The following is a 14,479-nucleotide window of genomic DNA, read 5'->3' on the forward strand; positions in this document are numbered from 1 at the left end:
ATGGTATTTCATCATGGTCTTGTGCAATGCCTATGCTCACTACCAACTAACCATGCTAAGAATTTTTCTTATGTGCATAGGCCATTCATATATCTTCTTTAGTATAATATATCTTCACTTGCTTTACTCATTTAAAATTTTATTGGTAGTATTGTTATTATTGTGTTGTAAGAGTTCTTTCTATATTGTTGTAATATAGAAAATTTTTGTTGTCTCATGGAGAACCTAAATGGAAGGCAGCTGTGTTCACTACTATGCCATCTCTGAAGAGAAGTGGGCAGGGGTACCAGGACCTGACTTGTTTAAAGGAAGGGGGAAAGTATTCTTGCTCAAGTACCTGGGGAGAAAAGGGGGAACAGAAGGGAGATACAGATATCTCTCTTAGAAACTTATAATGAGTCAAGTTCTAGTGACTCAAGCAAAAAATGGATATGATTTCACAACTGATGTTGTAAGGCAGAGAAGCTCAAATAGAGGTGGCTCCTTGGCACTGGGTGTGGGGGTGTTGCCCTACAGAGGATGAAGAAGACCCTCTTTTCCACTTCACATAGTCTTTGAGTAGCTTCACGCTCTGGGGAGTACAGGGCCACTTTGACAGCTTGGGAGTTTATAGCTTTGTTCCTCTAAGAGCCATCAGCCTTGGCACAGATGTCACTGTGGTCACAGAAAAAAGAAAAGAAATGAAAAACAAGAGACAGTTTTTTTTAGTGCATGAGAGACTTCCCATGGGGACTCTCGGAAAGTAATTGGAAGTCATTGTTGTGGGAAGTTGCTAGCTGAGATACAGGACACTGGGGTGATTTAGCAGGAAGCAATATTTTATTGTGGCAGCACAGGCTTAGCAGATTTGTGTACACAGGCTGTGCCCCGAGAACAAAGGGGTCTCACCTTATATACCCTTGCAAGCAGGTTACAGAAGCAAAAAGCAAGGTCTAATCCATATATGGTTATAGTTAATTTTATAAGCTACTTTACCCTAGCGCTATGTGACTTTTTCCCCTCCCCAGTGCTATGTGACCTTCCTCATGTTTAGATTACTAAGGTTTTATCTCTCTGCTATGCCATCCCTACTTCCCTGCTTCTTTTTCAAGACTCAGGCCTAATCTGTTTTCTTCTGATCCTCCTCCCTGCTACATTATGGCTCATACCTGCAATCCCAGCAGTCAGGAGGCTGAGGTGGGAGGATAATGAATTCCAGCCAGCCTTTGCTACATAGCAAGAGCATGTCTCAATAAAATAAAAGAAAAAAGATATGCAGAGGCAGAGGCTACAGCCTAAGTCTGAGTTATTGCCCAGACAGGAAATGAGGCCTAGGTAAGCTTTAGCACAGTTACAATGGAAAAGACTGGCCCAAATGATAACCCAGTTGATTAATTACAGCCACTAAGAAGGAGAATAGGCCAGGTGCCAGTGGCTCACACCTGTAATCCTAGTCACTTTGGAGGCCGAGATCAGGAGGACTAAGGTTCAAGGCCAGCAAAAGAAATAGTCTGTGAGATCCCATCTCCAAAACAGCCAAAGTAAAATGAGCTGGAGGTGTTGCTCAAGGGGTACAGCACTTGCTTTACCAGAGCAAAGTCCTGAGCTTAAACTACAGTCCCACCTAAAAGAGGAAAAGGCAAGAAGGGCAAGCAAGCCATGTTCCCTGACCGTTGCAGCCTCCAGGAGGTGAAAAGCAGCAAAGGTAGGGAGTTTCTGAACTGCCCTTCCTAGCAGGGTCATGCATTTAGGATCTGCCTTGCTGATGGTCATCATTAGTATCACTCTGTAAGTGTTGGTTTCTCTGAGCGGGCTAACCAGTGTCAAGTTTTGATGATATTTAAAAAGGCATACTGATGTCAAAGTATCATCTTACAAATTAGAAATTGCAAAGAGAAAATGTACTTTGTAATCTTGACATCTAGTAGTCACCACTTAATCAGGTGACTTAAACAAACTAAACATCACTAATAGCAGGAAACTGATATTGTATGCCTCTTGCTGTGATGCATTATGAAGTATACAACATCACAATGATGCTATGAAGAATGCTAAGAATACTAATGAAGTGTTCTTGCCAAAAGCATTTAACTATCGCCTAATGAAGCTTCTGGGCTAGAACTCCCCATTAGCCATACAATGTGAGTCACATGTAATTTTAAATTTTCTGGTCATCAAAAGTATAGGCAATAAAAAATAGATAAATTATACTACAGCAAGATTAAATGCTGTGTTCATCAAAGGGTGCAATCAACAGAGAGAAAAAGACAAACCATAGGATGGAAGAAAATATTTGAAGACATATATTTAGTGAACAATTTATATCCAGTATACGTAAAGAATTTCTACAACTCAACAACACCAAAATAAAAATTGTGTTTAAAAATGGGCAAAAGACTTGAATAGAAATTCAGAGAAGATATAGGAGTAGCCAATAAACACATAAAAAGATGCTTAACATCACTAATCATTCAGGAAATATAAATTAAAACCACAATGATATCATATCCAGGATGGCTACTATTAAAAAAGAAAGTAACAGAAAATAGTAAGTACTAGTGAGGTGGAGAAATTAGAACCCTTCTACCTTGCTGATGGGAAGGCAAAATGGTGTCGCTTCTATGGAAGATGGTATGACTATTCTTCAAAAAATTAAACAGAACCACCACATGATCCAACCATCCTACCTCTGGGTGTACACCAACAGAATTGAAAGCAGGGACTCAAAAAGATAGCTACACACCTATACTCATAACAGCGTTATTTTTTTAAAGCTTTTGTTAGCACATATTAGTTGTACAGGGGGGTTTCATTGTGACCTTTCCATAAATGCTTACAATTTACCTTGGTTTTGTTCACCTCTCCATTATTTTCCCTCATCCTCCCTTTCTCCCTTCTTAAAACTTTCTTAAAACAATTTCAGCATGTTTCTTTGTTTTATTTTCATACAAGTATATAAAGTACATGGACTATCTTTCACATCTTTTTTTAATAAAATTTTTATTAGGATATATTTATTATATGCAGGCAGATTTGAAGTGACAATCCCAATCAGACATTATTTACATTTCCCCCACAGTTTCTCCCCTCAGCCCTCACCCCACTCCGCCCAAAGCAATTGCAAGAAGTTTTTAGTTCTGTTTCATATAGGTATATGGAGTCCATCAACCATATACCATCACCTTAGTCTCCTTCCTTCACCATCCCCTCTTCCACAAATGCCCCCCTCCCTACCACACACACTGTGCCTATTTTACAGTCCTGGTTTTTGTCATTAATATTTAAGTTGACATTCAAAGGGGTGTCTCAATGTATGCCCACTGTGGGTGTGCTTTACTTTGGACTGTTCAATCCCGTGAATTGCTCTCCCTTACCCCTTTACCTCCCTCCACCCGTTTTTCAACAGCTTTCAATACACATCCTTATATCCTCTACCTTTACATCTTATGGTTTGTGATATTACTAATGCTCTATACATTATCTTTTCCTTTCTCTTTCCCCAAGTTCCATAGAGTAGTTCCACTGTTACAAACATGTTCTACTTCTGGGTTTGTATATGATCTTCCATGTATGAGAGAAAACATGCAGCTATTGTGTTTCTGCTACTGGCTTACTTCACTTAGCATGATGTCCTCCAAATGCATCCATTTACCTTCACACCACATCATTATTCCTTGTGGCTGGGTAATACTCCATTGTGTATACATACCACAGTTTCTTGATCCATTCATCAGTTGTAGGGCACCTGGATTTTTTCCAAAGCTTGGCTATTGTGAATAATGCTGCGATTAACATCGGTGTACAGGTGTCTCTACTGTATCCTGTCTTATATTCTTTTGAGTAGATGCCCAGGAGTGGTATCACTGGATCATATGGCATTTCTATCTCTAGTTTTTTGAGGAATCTCCATACTGTTTTCCACAGTGGTTGTACTAATTTGCATTCCTACCAGCAGTATAAAATGGTTCCTGTTTTACCACATTCTCACCAGCATTTGTGTTGTTATTACTCTTGATTATGGCCATTCTAACTGGGGTGAGATGAAATCTAAGTGTTGTTTTGATTTGCATTACTTTTATAACCAGGTAAGTTGAACACTTCTTTATGTATTTAAAGGCCATTTGTACTTCTTCCTTTGAGAATTCCCTGTTTAATTCGTGTGCCTATTTCTTTACTGGGGAGTTGATTCTTTGGAGGCTGAATTTTTTTGAGTTCCCTATAGATTCTGGATATGAGTCCTTTATCAGATGAGTAGCTGGCAAAGATTTTCTCCCATTCTGTGGGCTGTCTCTTGAGTCTGGTGACTTTTTCCTTTGCTTGTCAGAAGTTCTTTAGTTTGATGTAGTCCCATTTGTTCATTGTTTTTCTGAGATGCTGAGCCTTTTGAATTCTGTTTAGGAAGTCATTCCTTATACCTATCTGTTCCAGTGTATTTCCTACTGCTTCTTGGCATTGTTTGAAAGTTTAAGCCTTATATTAAGGTCTTTGATCCACTTTGAGTTGATTTTATACAGGGTGAAAGACAGGGATCTAGTTTCAGTCTTCTACATGTAGATATCCAGTTTTCCCAGCAGCATTTGTTGAAAAGGCTCTTTTCTCCATCATGTGTTTTGGGCTCCTTTGTTGAAGATCAGCTGGGTATAGATGTGTGCATTTATGTCTGGATCTTCTATTCTGACCTATAGGTCTTTCTGTCTGTTTTTGTGCCACTACCATGCTGTTTTTATTGTTATGGCTCTGTAGTATAGTTTGAAGTCGGGTGATGCCTCCAGCATTGGACTTTTTGCTCAGAATTGCTTTGGCTATTTGAAGTCTTTTGTCATAATGGCATTATTTACAATAGATGAAAGGTGGAAACAGTGTAAGGTCCATAAATGGATGAATTGATAAACAAAATGTGTAGAGGAAAACAATATAATATTATTCAGCTTTTAAAAGGAAGAAAATTCTGACACATGCTACAACATTGTCAAAACTTGAAGACATTATGCTAAGTGAAATAGTCACAAATGGACAAGTATTGTATGATTCCACTTACATGAAGTATCCAGAGTTGTCAAATTTATAGAGACAGAAAGTAGAATGGTGGTTTCCAGAGTTGGTGGGAAGAGAAGATGTGTGTGGAGTTAGTTTTTAATGAGTACAGAGTTTCAGTTGAGGTAGATGGAAAGGTTGAATGAATAGTGGTGATGGCTGCATGACTACGTGAATGTACTTAATGCCATTGAATTGTGTACTTAAATATGGTAAATTTTATGTTACTTATATTTTACCAAACTGAGAACAGCTATAAAAGACATTATTGGAACAATTGAGGATACTTGATATTCTGGAATTATTACTTTTCTTAAGTGTGATAATAGTATTGTGCTTATGAAGTTTATAAGAACCAGACAATGTTCTCTTTCTTGCAGATGGATTCTGAACCATTTGGAGATAAAGTGTCATGAAATCTATGACTACTTTCATATTGTATAGAACAATTTAAAGCAAAGAAATCCAAAATACACCCCACACAAACAGATGAATCAAATGCGGCAAAATGTTATCATTGGTGAATCAGGAGGGGATACAGGTATTCCTTGTTTTATTCCTATAGTTTTTCTGTATGTTTGGAAATGCTTAAAGCCAACATGGGGGCAGGTGGGGAGAAGATGGCCAGGAGAACTCAGGAAATACCCAAGGCCTGCCTCAGAGGACATGATAAAGGAAAGCAGCTCTTTAGTGAGCCTCTGTCTTTGTTAGGTGGCCTGAAACACATGGCATAGGCCACAGGCTTATCTATGCCTCTCCTTTCACCAAGCACAAGCCTGAGTTTGGGGACTTTCTTCAAGGGATAAGATGCCAGAGCAAGCAGGAAAGAAGAACACTGAGTATCAGATGCCTTTTTCAGTAGTAAGAGGGAAGAAGGAGAAAGGAGAGCTCCAAAGAATGGGGCTGTACCCTGCACTGAACAGTGCCCACACCATGTGTGAAATCTCTCCATCAAGTGGACATGACCTCATCTTGAGGTACAGAGTGGAGGCATGTGGGGAGAAGGGAAGAGGGCTTGAATTTTTTCTCATCCCAGAGGCAAATTGTGGATGAATGGAGGTCCTTAGACAGACAATACTGAAGGCTTCTCTTCCACTCCTAAGTCTCCCTAGTACTGCTGTGAATGATGTGGAAGCCATTGATTTTAAAGTAGCTGTACAAAGGAGGAGTTCCAAATTGGAGAGGTGAGTGTGTCAAGCAAAGCAGTATTGTTGCTGCCTTCCTTGAAGTGGAGCAGTGTCCAGCAACAAAGAGCTCAGTCTAAAGAGGAAGTGCTTTAAGTTAAGATGTTTAGGAGCTTGGAGGGAAAATTATAAATACCAATGATATTTTCATTAAAGGTCAGAGAATCATATGATGTAAACTTAGTAGGAGGAATTATCTACTCCTGGTCCTTCCCAAAATGCTACCTTTCCTCCTCTTTAACTTGTTTTCAATAACCCAATAAAATAGAGTTTTAGGTCACAGGCATAATTCAAGTCCTATAATTTGGAACGTTGTGGAGACAGAGTAACTAAGATCTCTTTGGCAGAAATTATTACTCCCAATTTAGCCATGTTTGCAAACATTGTATAATAGAGATGAACTCAGAGAAAGAGTGAGTTTAACAGGTGAGATTTTTGGGGAAAAGAGATATGAAAGTTGCAGTCCTTTGAAACAGGACGGGAAATACCTGGCTTGCAACTTACCTGAGGGGTAGATGATAGTCTCATGATGACCCACCCTAAGTTGATCCATCTACAGCTTTGCTTGCAGCTTCCCCTGAACTCTGATCTTTTGTTAACTTCCTGAAACAATCAAATCATTCTTGGCTCACAGTGAAAACTACTTTTCTTGATGCCTCACTGTATGTTTTCATGTTCAGAAAAGAGGCAAAATCTTTAGTTGAAATAGTTGCTTATTTCAGAGGATATTGACTTAGCTCATCTGACTAGGAATTCGTTCACTTTGCTTTCCAATTATCACTCCTTACAATATCTACCATCAAGGGACTTGGTATGAAGCCAATGGCCCCCGAAAACAAGCAGGAGTAGCAATACTTATCTCTGACAAAGTAGACTTCAAACCTACATTGATCAAACGAGATAAAGAAGGACATTCCATACTAATAAAAGGGGAAATAGACCAAAAGGAAATAATAATCATCAATCTGTATGCACCCAATGTCAACGCACCCAATTTCATCAAACATACCCTGAAAGACCTAAAAGCATATATAAACGCCAACACAGTGGTTGTGGGAGACTTTAACACTCCATTATCATCAATAGATAGGTCATGCAAACAAAAACTCAATAAAGAAATCCAAGATCTAAAATATGCAATAGATCAAGTGGACCTAGTAGATGTCTACAGAACATTTCATCCAACCTCTACACAATATACATTCTTCTCAGCAGCCCATGGAACCTTCTCCAAAATAGATCATATCCTAGGGCACAAAGCAAGCCTCAGCAAATATAAGAAAAGAGAAATAATACCGTGCATACTATCTGACCACAATGCAGTAAAAGTAGAACTCAACAACAAAAGTAAAGACAAAAAACATGCAAACAGCTGGAAACTAAATAACTCATTACTTAATGAAGAGTGGATCATCGATGCAATAAAAGAGGAAATTAAAAAGTTCCTGGAAGTCAATGAAAATGAAAACACAACCTACCGGAACCTATGGGACACAGCTAAGGCAGTCTTGAGAGGAAAGTTTATAGCCATGAGTGCATATATTAAAAAGATTGAAAGATCCCAAATCAATGACCTAATGATACATCTCAAACTCCTAGAAAAACAAGAACAAGCAAATCCCAAAACAAATAGAAGGAGAGAAATAATAAAAATAAGAGCTGAAATCAACAAAATAGAAACCAAAAAACCATACAAAGAATTAATGAAACAAAAAGTTGGTTCTTTGAAAAAATAAACAAGATCGATAGACCCCTGGCAAACCTGACTAAAATGAGCAGAGAAAAAACCCAAATTAGTAGAATTAGGAATGCAAAAGGGGAGATAACAACAAACACCATGGAAGTCCAGGAAATCATCAGAGACTACTTTGAGAACCTATATTCAAATAAATTTGAAAATCTAAAAGAAATGGACAGATTTCTAGATACATATGATCATCCAAAACTGAACCAAAAGGAAATTAATCACCTGAATAGACCTATAACACAAAATGAAACTGAAGCAGCAATCAAGAGTCTCCCCAAAAAGAAAAGTCCAGGACCTGATGGATTCTCTGCTGAATTCTATCAGACCTTTAAAGAAGAACTGACACCAACCCTCCTTAAACTGTTCCACGAAATAGAAAGGGAAGGAAAACTGCCAAACACATTTTATGAAGCCAGTATTACACTTATCCCAAAACCAGGCAAAGACACCTCCAAAAAGGAGAACTATAGGCCAATCTCCTTAATGAACATTGATGCAAAAATCCTCAACAAAATAATGGCAAACCGAATTCAGCAACACATCAAAAAGATTATTCACCACCACCAAGTAGGCTTCATCCCAGGGATGCAGGGGTGGTTCAACATACGAAAATCAATAAATGTAATAAACCACATTAACAGAAGCAAAGACAAAAACCACTTGATCATCTCAAAAAGATGCAGAAAAAGCCTTTGATAAGATCCAACACCATTTCATGATAAAAGCTCTAAGAAAACTAGGAATAGAAGGAAAGTTCCTCAACATTATAAAAGCTATATATGACAAACCTACAGCCAGCATTATACTTAACGGAGAAAAACTGAAACCATTCCCTCTAAAATCAGGAACCAGACAAGGATGCCCACTATCTCCACTCCTATTCAACATAGTACTGGAATTCCTAGCCAGAGCAATTAGGCAAGAAGAAGGAATAAAAGGAATACAAATAGGTAAAGAAACTGTCAAAATATCCCTATTTGCAGAAGACATGATCCTATACCTTAAAGACCCAAAAAACTCTACTCAGAAGCTTCTACACATCATCAATAGCTATAGCAAGGTAGCAGGATATAAAATCAATATAGAAAAATCATTAGCATTTCTATACACTAACAATGAGCAAATGGAAAAAGAATGTATGAAAACAATTCCATTTACAATAGCCTCAAACAAAATCAAATACCTAGGTGTAAACCTAACAAAAGATGTGAAAGACCTCTACAAGGAAAACTATACACTTCTGAAGAAAGAGATTGAGGAAGACTATAGAAAGTGGAGCGATCTCCCATGCTCATGGATTGGTAGAATCAACATAGTAAAAATCTCGATACTCCCAAAAGTAATCTACATGTTTAATGCAATTCCCATCAAAATTCCAATGACATTCATTAAAGAGATTGAAAAATCTACTGTTAAATTTATATGGAAACACAAGAGGCCATGAATAGCCAAGGCAATACTCAGTCAAAAGAACAATGCAGGAGGTATCACAATACCTGACTTCAAACTATATTACAAAGCAATAACAATAAAAACAGCATGTACTGGCACAAAAACAGACATGAAGACCAGTGGAACAGAATAGAGGATCCAGATATGAAGCCACACAACTATAAGCAACTTATCTTTGACAAAGGAGCTAAAAATAAACGATGGAGAAATAGCAGCCTCTTCAACAAAAACTGCTGGGAAAACTGGTTAGCAGTCTGCAAAAAACTGAAACTAGATCCATGTATATCACCCTATACCAAGATTAACTCAAAATGGATCAAGGATCTTAATATCAGACCCCAAACTCTTAAGTTGATATAAGAAAGAGTAGGAAATACTCTGGAGTTAGTAGGTATAGGTAAGAATTTTCTCAATGAAACCCCAGCAGCACAGCAACTAAGAGATAGCATAGATAAATGGGACCTCATAAAACTAAAAAGCTTCTGTTCATCAAAAGAAATGGTCTCTAAACTGAAGAGAACACCCACAGAGTGGGAGAAAATATTTGCCAACTATACATCAGACAAAGGACTGATAACCAGAATATACAGGGAACTTAAAAAACTAAATTCTCCCAAAACTAATGAACCAATAAAGAAATGGGCACGTGAACTAAACAGAACTTTCTCAAAAGAAGAAATTCAAATGGCCAGAAAACACATGAAAAAATGCTCACCATCTCTAATAAAGGAAATGCAAATTAAAACCACGCTAAGATTCCACCTCACCCCTGTTAGAATAGCCATCGTCAGCAACACCACCAACAACAGGTGTTGGCGAGGATGCGGGGAAAAAGGAACCCTCTTACACTGTTGGTGGGAATGTAGACTAGTACAACCACTCTGGAAAAAAATTTGGAGGCTACTTAAAAAGCTGGACATCGATCTACCATTTGATCCAGCAATACCACTCTTGGGGATATACCCAAAAGACTGTTACTCCAGAGGCACCTGCACATCCATGTTTATTGCGGCACTATTCACAATAGCCAAGTTATGGAAACAGCCAAGATGCCCCAGCACTGACGAATGAATTAAGAAAATGTGATATCTATACACAATGGAATTCTATGCAGCCATGAAGAAGAACGAAATGTTATCATTCGCTGGTAAATGGATGGAATTGGAGAACATCATTCTGAGTGAGGTTAGCCTGGCTCAAAAAACCAAAAATCGTATGTTCTCCCTCATATGTGGACATTAGATCAAGGGCAAACACAACAAGGGGATTGGACTATGAGCACATGATAAAAGCTTTAGCACACAAGGAAGGGGTGAGGATAGGTAAGACACCTAAAAAACTAGCTAGCATTTGTTGCCCTTAATGCAGAGAAACTAAAGCAGATACCTTAAAGCAACTGAGGCCAATAGGAAAAGGGGAACAGGTACTAGAGAAAAGGTTAGATCAAAAAGAATTAACCTAGAAGGTAACACACACGCACAGGAAATCAATGTGAGTCAACTCCCTGTATAGCTGTCCTTATCTCAACTAGCAAAAACCCTTGTTCCTTCCTATTACTGCTTATACTATCTCTACAACAAAATTAGAAATAAGGGCAAAATAGTTTCTGCTGGGTATTGGGGGGGGGGAGAGGGAGGGGGCGGAGTGGGTGGTAAGGGAGGGGGTGGGGGCAGGGCTGAGAAATGAACCAAGCCTTGTATGCACATATGAATAATAAAAGAAAAATGAAAAAAAAAAGGGACTTGGTATGGTGAGAGAGTGAGGTAGTTGTAAATAGATACTTTAAATATAGATCCTGTGCCTTCTGTGGATTCTTAAGTACTACTTCTAAGGGAATGTGACTTCCCAACACCTTCTCAAACAACTGCTAAGGAGACTCTTTTCCTTCTTCTTCTGTTTTTGCAGTGCTGGGGACTGAACCGAGGAACTTGCACATGCTAGGCAAGCACCCTACCACTGAGCTATATCTTCAGACCTTAAGAACCGTTCTTTGTAAATGACAAATTCTTACTGATATGGAGCCAGAAAGAAAGTCTGATATCCATTGTATCAGGGAATTGAAGAGAAGGCAATTGGCTCAGTTATCTTCTTGACCTTGGACTATGAACTCAAGCTCACACAGAACATAGACTAGACCTCAAATGTACTGGAATCAATCTAGGTGCACATCAACTGATGAATGGAAAAAGAAAACGTGTTGCATATACACAATGGAGTATTATTCAGTCAGAAAGAAGAATAAAACTATGTCACTTACAAAAAAAATGGATGGAATTGAAGATCACCATGGTAAGGAAAATAAACCAGACTCAGAAAGACAAATTTTCTCTCATATGCAGACTCTAGACCTAAAATAAAAATGACATGAATGTAAATCAGGGACTGTTGAGGGGCAAACCAGCAGAAGGGCAAAAGAGAAGGTGAAGGGGGGGCTTTACATGCATGTATGAAAATGGAATAATGAAGTCTATTAAAATTATTTTTAAAAGAAAGAGGGGAAATAAGAAAGAATAATAGAAGGGAGTAATTTAGTCAAAGTACATTATATGCATGTATGGAAATATCACAATGAAACCCTTTTGTACAATTAATATATACTAATAAAAATACCTGGAGTAGGTAATAATAGACTAGGAGTACACTGAACTTCCTTCTAACTTGGATTTTTTCCATCTGGATCCAAGTTAGATGACAGACACTAAAGCATCCCTCAGACCTTACCATTTAAATGTCTTCCAGACATCTTCCAACTGCTAGCATGTGCATCTTGATACTTGAGGACTTTATCTGGAATCTTGGAATATCACCAGGCTCAAGATTTATGGCAATTCAGAAGTGCTGGAAAATTAACTGCCCTATCTCCCAGAAGCATCCTTCAACAATGAATGATGGGTAATGATGGATAAATATCCTGGCAACCTTGTCCCTTGGGTGGGATAATTCTGAGGTGTGTGTTTCACACTGTTTCCCAGAGTTTCCCTACAGGATTAAGCTACAGTTGTCCTCTGTGTAGTTGGCTTAATAATTCACTTTTTATTGGCTGTCTTTCCTTCCTTGACTCACTTCCTCACTCTCTTGCTGGTATTTCCTTGGATTATCTTCCAAATAAATTGCTTGCTCTCAAATCCTTGCTTCAAGGTCAGCTTCTAGAGGATCCCAAATGAAGACAATTCTCTAGTATAAGTTAGCATCATTAAACACACATTGATGGAGAAGTCTTAAATAAGAAAGACATTTCTTCTTTCTCTTATTCCTCCCTCTTCCCATTCATGGCACTGGGGCCTGTGCCCAGAAATTTGTGGACTGTACTATAGAAACTCTCTGAGTAGAGCCTGGTACTATGAAAACCTGTGCACAGATCTCCTCACAAATTATTGAAATTAAGGAATATTGATTACAATGGAGAGAGTCAGAGAGAGCCAGGTATGGGTGAAATGAGCTATCCTTATCAAGAGTGGCTCACATCTATAATCCCAGACACTCAGAAGGTAGAGATATGAGGATCACAGTTCAAGTCCAGCCTGGGCAAGAAGTTAGCAAGATCCTATTTCAGTAAACAAGCCAAAAATGGTGGTACGTGCCGTGGTCCCTGTTACTCAGGAGATGTAGGTAGGAAGACCAGGTTTCAGGCTAGCTCACATATAAGTACCAGACCCTATCTGAAACAAACTAAAGTGAAAAGGACTGGGGGTGTGGCTCAAGTGGTAGAGTGCTTGCCTAGCAATCTTGAGGCCCTCAGTTTTATATATATATATATATATGTGACATTTCCCAAACTGTGTTCTGTGGTATTCTGAGAGATGCTAATAGAAAACTCAAAAATAAAATTCGTAGCAAGGAGCCAGTGGCTCATGCCTGTAATCCTAGCTACTCAGTAGGAAGGAGGATCAGAGATCAGGAGGATTGTGCCTCAAAGCCAGCCTGGGCAAATAGTTTGCCAGACCCTATCTCAAAAAAACTATCACAAAAAAGGGCCTGGTGGAGTGGCTCAAGGTGTAGACCCTGAGTTCAAAATCCCGTACCATTAAAAAAAAAAAAGATTCCTATAGTCAGAGGTTTGGGAATCACTGGACACTGGATTAAGCAGAGACTATTTTATGGTATAACTTCTCAGAACTTTTGTATTCTCAAAGCCATTGTGTTTTCTGAGAGAGGGATCACATATATAGTGTTTTTCCAAACCTCTCTGACCACAGACCATTTGAGGAAACATCCATTAATTCCCCTTTTCACACAGTTTGGGAAGCAATGGTAGAGACCCATGTATTTTTCCTCTCCTAAATGCATATCTTTCAATCATGAGTGTTTTAAAATGAATTCTGGCTTCCATCCCAGGGGCTGAAATATCTTCTCCCCTCTATCCTCTGTGGAAAACTAGACTTTAGTGGGGCTTTTGTTCCTTTTTGAATTTAAGGCACTGTAATTATGAGACCCAGCGATTGCCTAACCTTTACAGTCTCACTCTGCTTTCCCACATGTTAACCTTTGCAATGACCCTGAAAATAGGTCTTATAGTCCCTTACAGATTGAACATCTTAATCTGAAATTTGATGATCAACAAGTTTTAGATTTGGGAGCATTCTGGATTTTGGAGTTTTTGATTAGGGATGTTCAACCAATAAAGTCTAAGCAAATATTCCAAAAGTTGAAAAATCCCCAAATCAGAAACATATCTGTTCCCAAGCATTTTGGATAAAGGATCCTCAACTCATATTTACCGGGTGAGGGGACTACAGAGATTTTCCCAGGATCCCTGGGTGTTACATCACTATAGGCCAATGGTACATGAAGCAAGCAACACAAGGTCAGAACTCAGATTTTTTTCTACATAGACTGAATTTTGAGTTTTCTAAGCTTTAATGGTTTGAAGAAGTCATTGGACCATGCAAGGAAAGAAGATGTAAACACATGGGATTCTTCCAGATGGTGTGTGGGCTGGGTTTGTCACACCATGGGAGGTAGATGATACCTATGGTAAGATCAGATCTTCCAAAGCAAACTCTAGGTCTGAATTTTTGATTCACCACTTATCAGCTGTGTGACTTTGGGTGATTACTTAAAGAATCTTGTAAAACAGAGCAAG

At 38.6% G+C, this 14,479-nt stretch overlaps 1 long non-coding RNA gene across 1 annotated transcript in view; it reads left to right on the plus strand.

Annotated features, from left to right (window-relative positions):
* Positions 1-13,063, plus strand: part of LOC141423066 (uncharacterized) — a 54,679-nt gene extending 41,616 nt beyond the window's left edge. Inside the window, exons 2-4 of the long non-coding RNA XR_012447722.1 lie at positions 5,394-5,554; positions 11,302-11,685; positions 12,136-13,063. This is a non-coding gene — a long non-coding RNA (uncharacterized lncRNA). The remainder of the gene's footprint in view (positions 1-5,393; positions 5,555-11,301; positions 11,686-12,135) is intronic.
* The last annotated feature ends 1,416 nt before the right edge of the window (positions 13,064-14,479 follow it).

This window comes from Castor canadensis, chromosome 5, assembly GCF_047511655.1.
Source record: "Castor canadensis chromosome 5, mCasCan1.hap1v2, whole genome shotgun sequence".
NCBI classification, from domain to species: domain Eukaryota; kingdom Metazoa; phylum Chordata; class Mammalia; order Rodentia; family Castoridae; genus Castor; species Castor canadensis.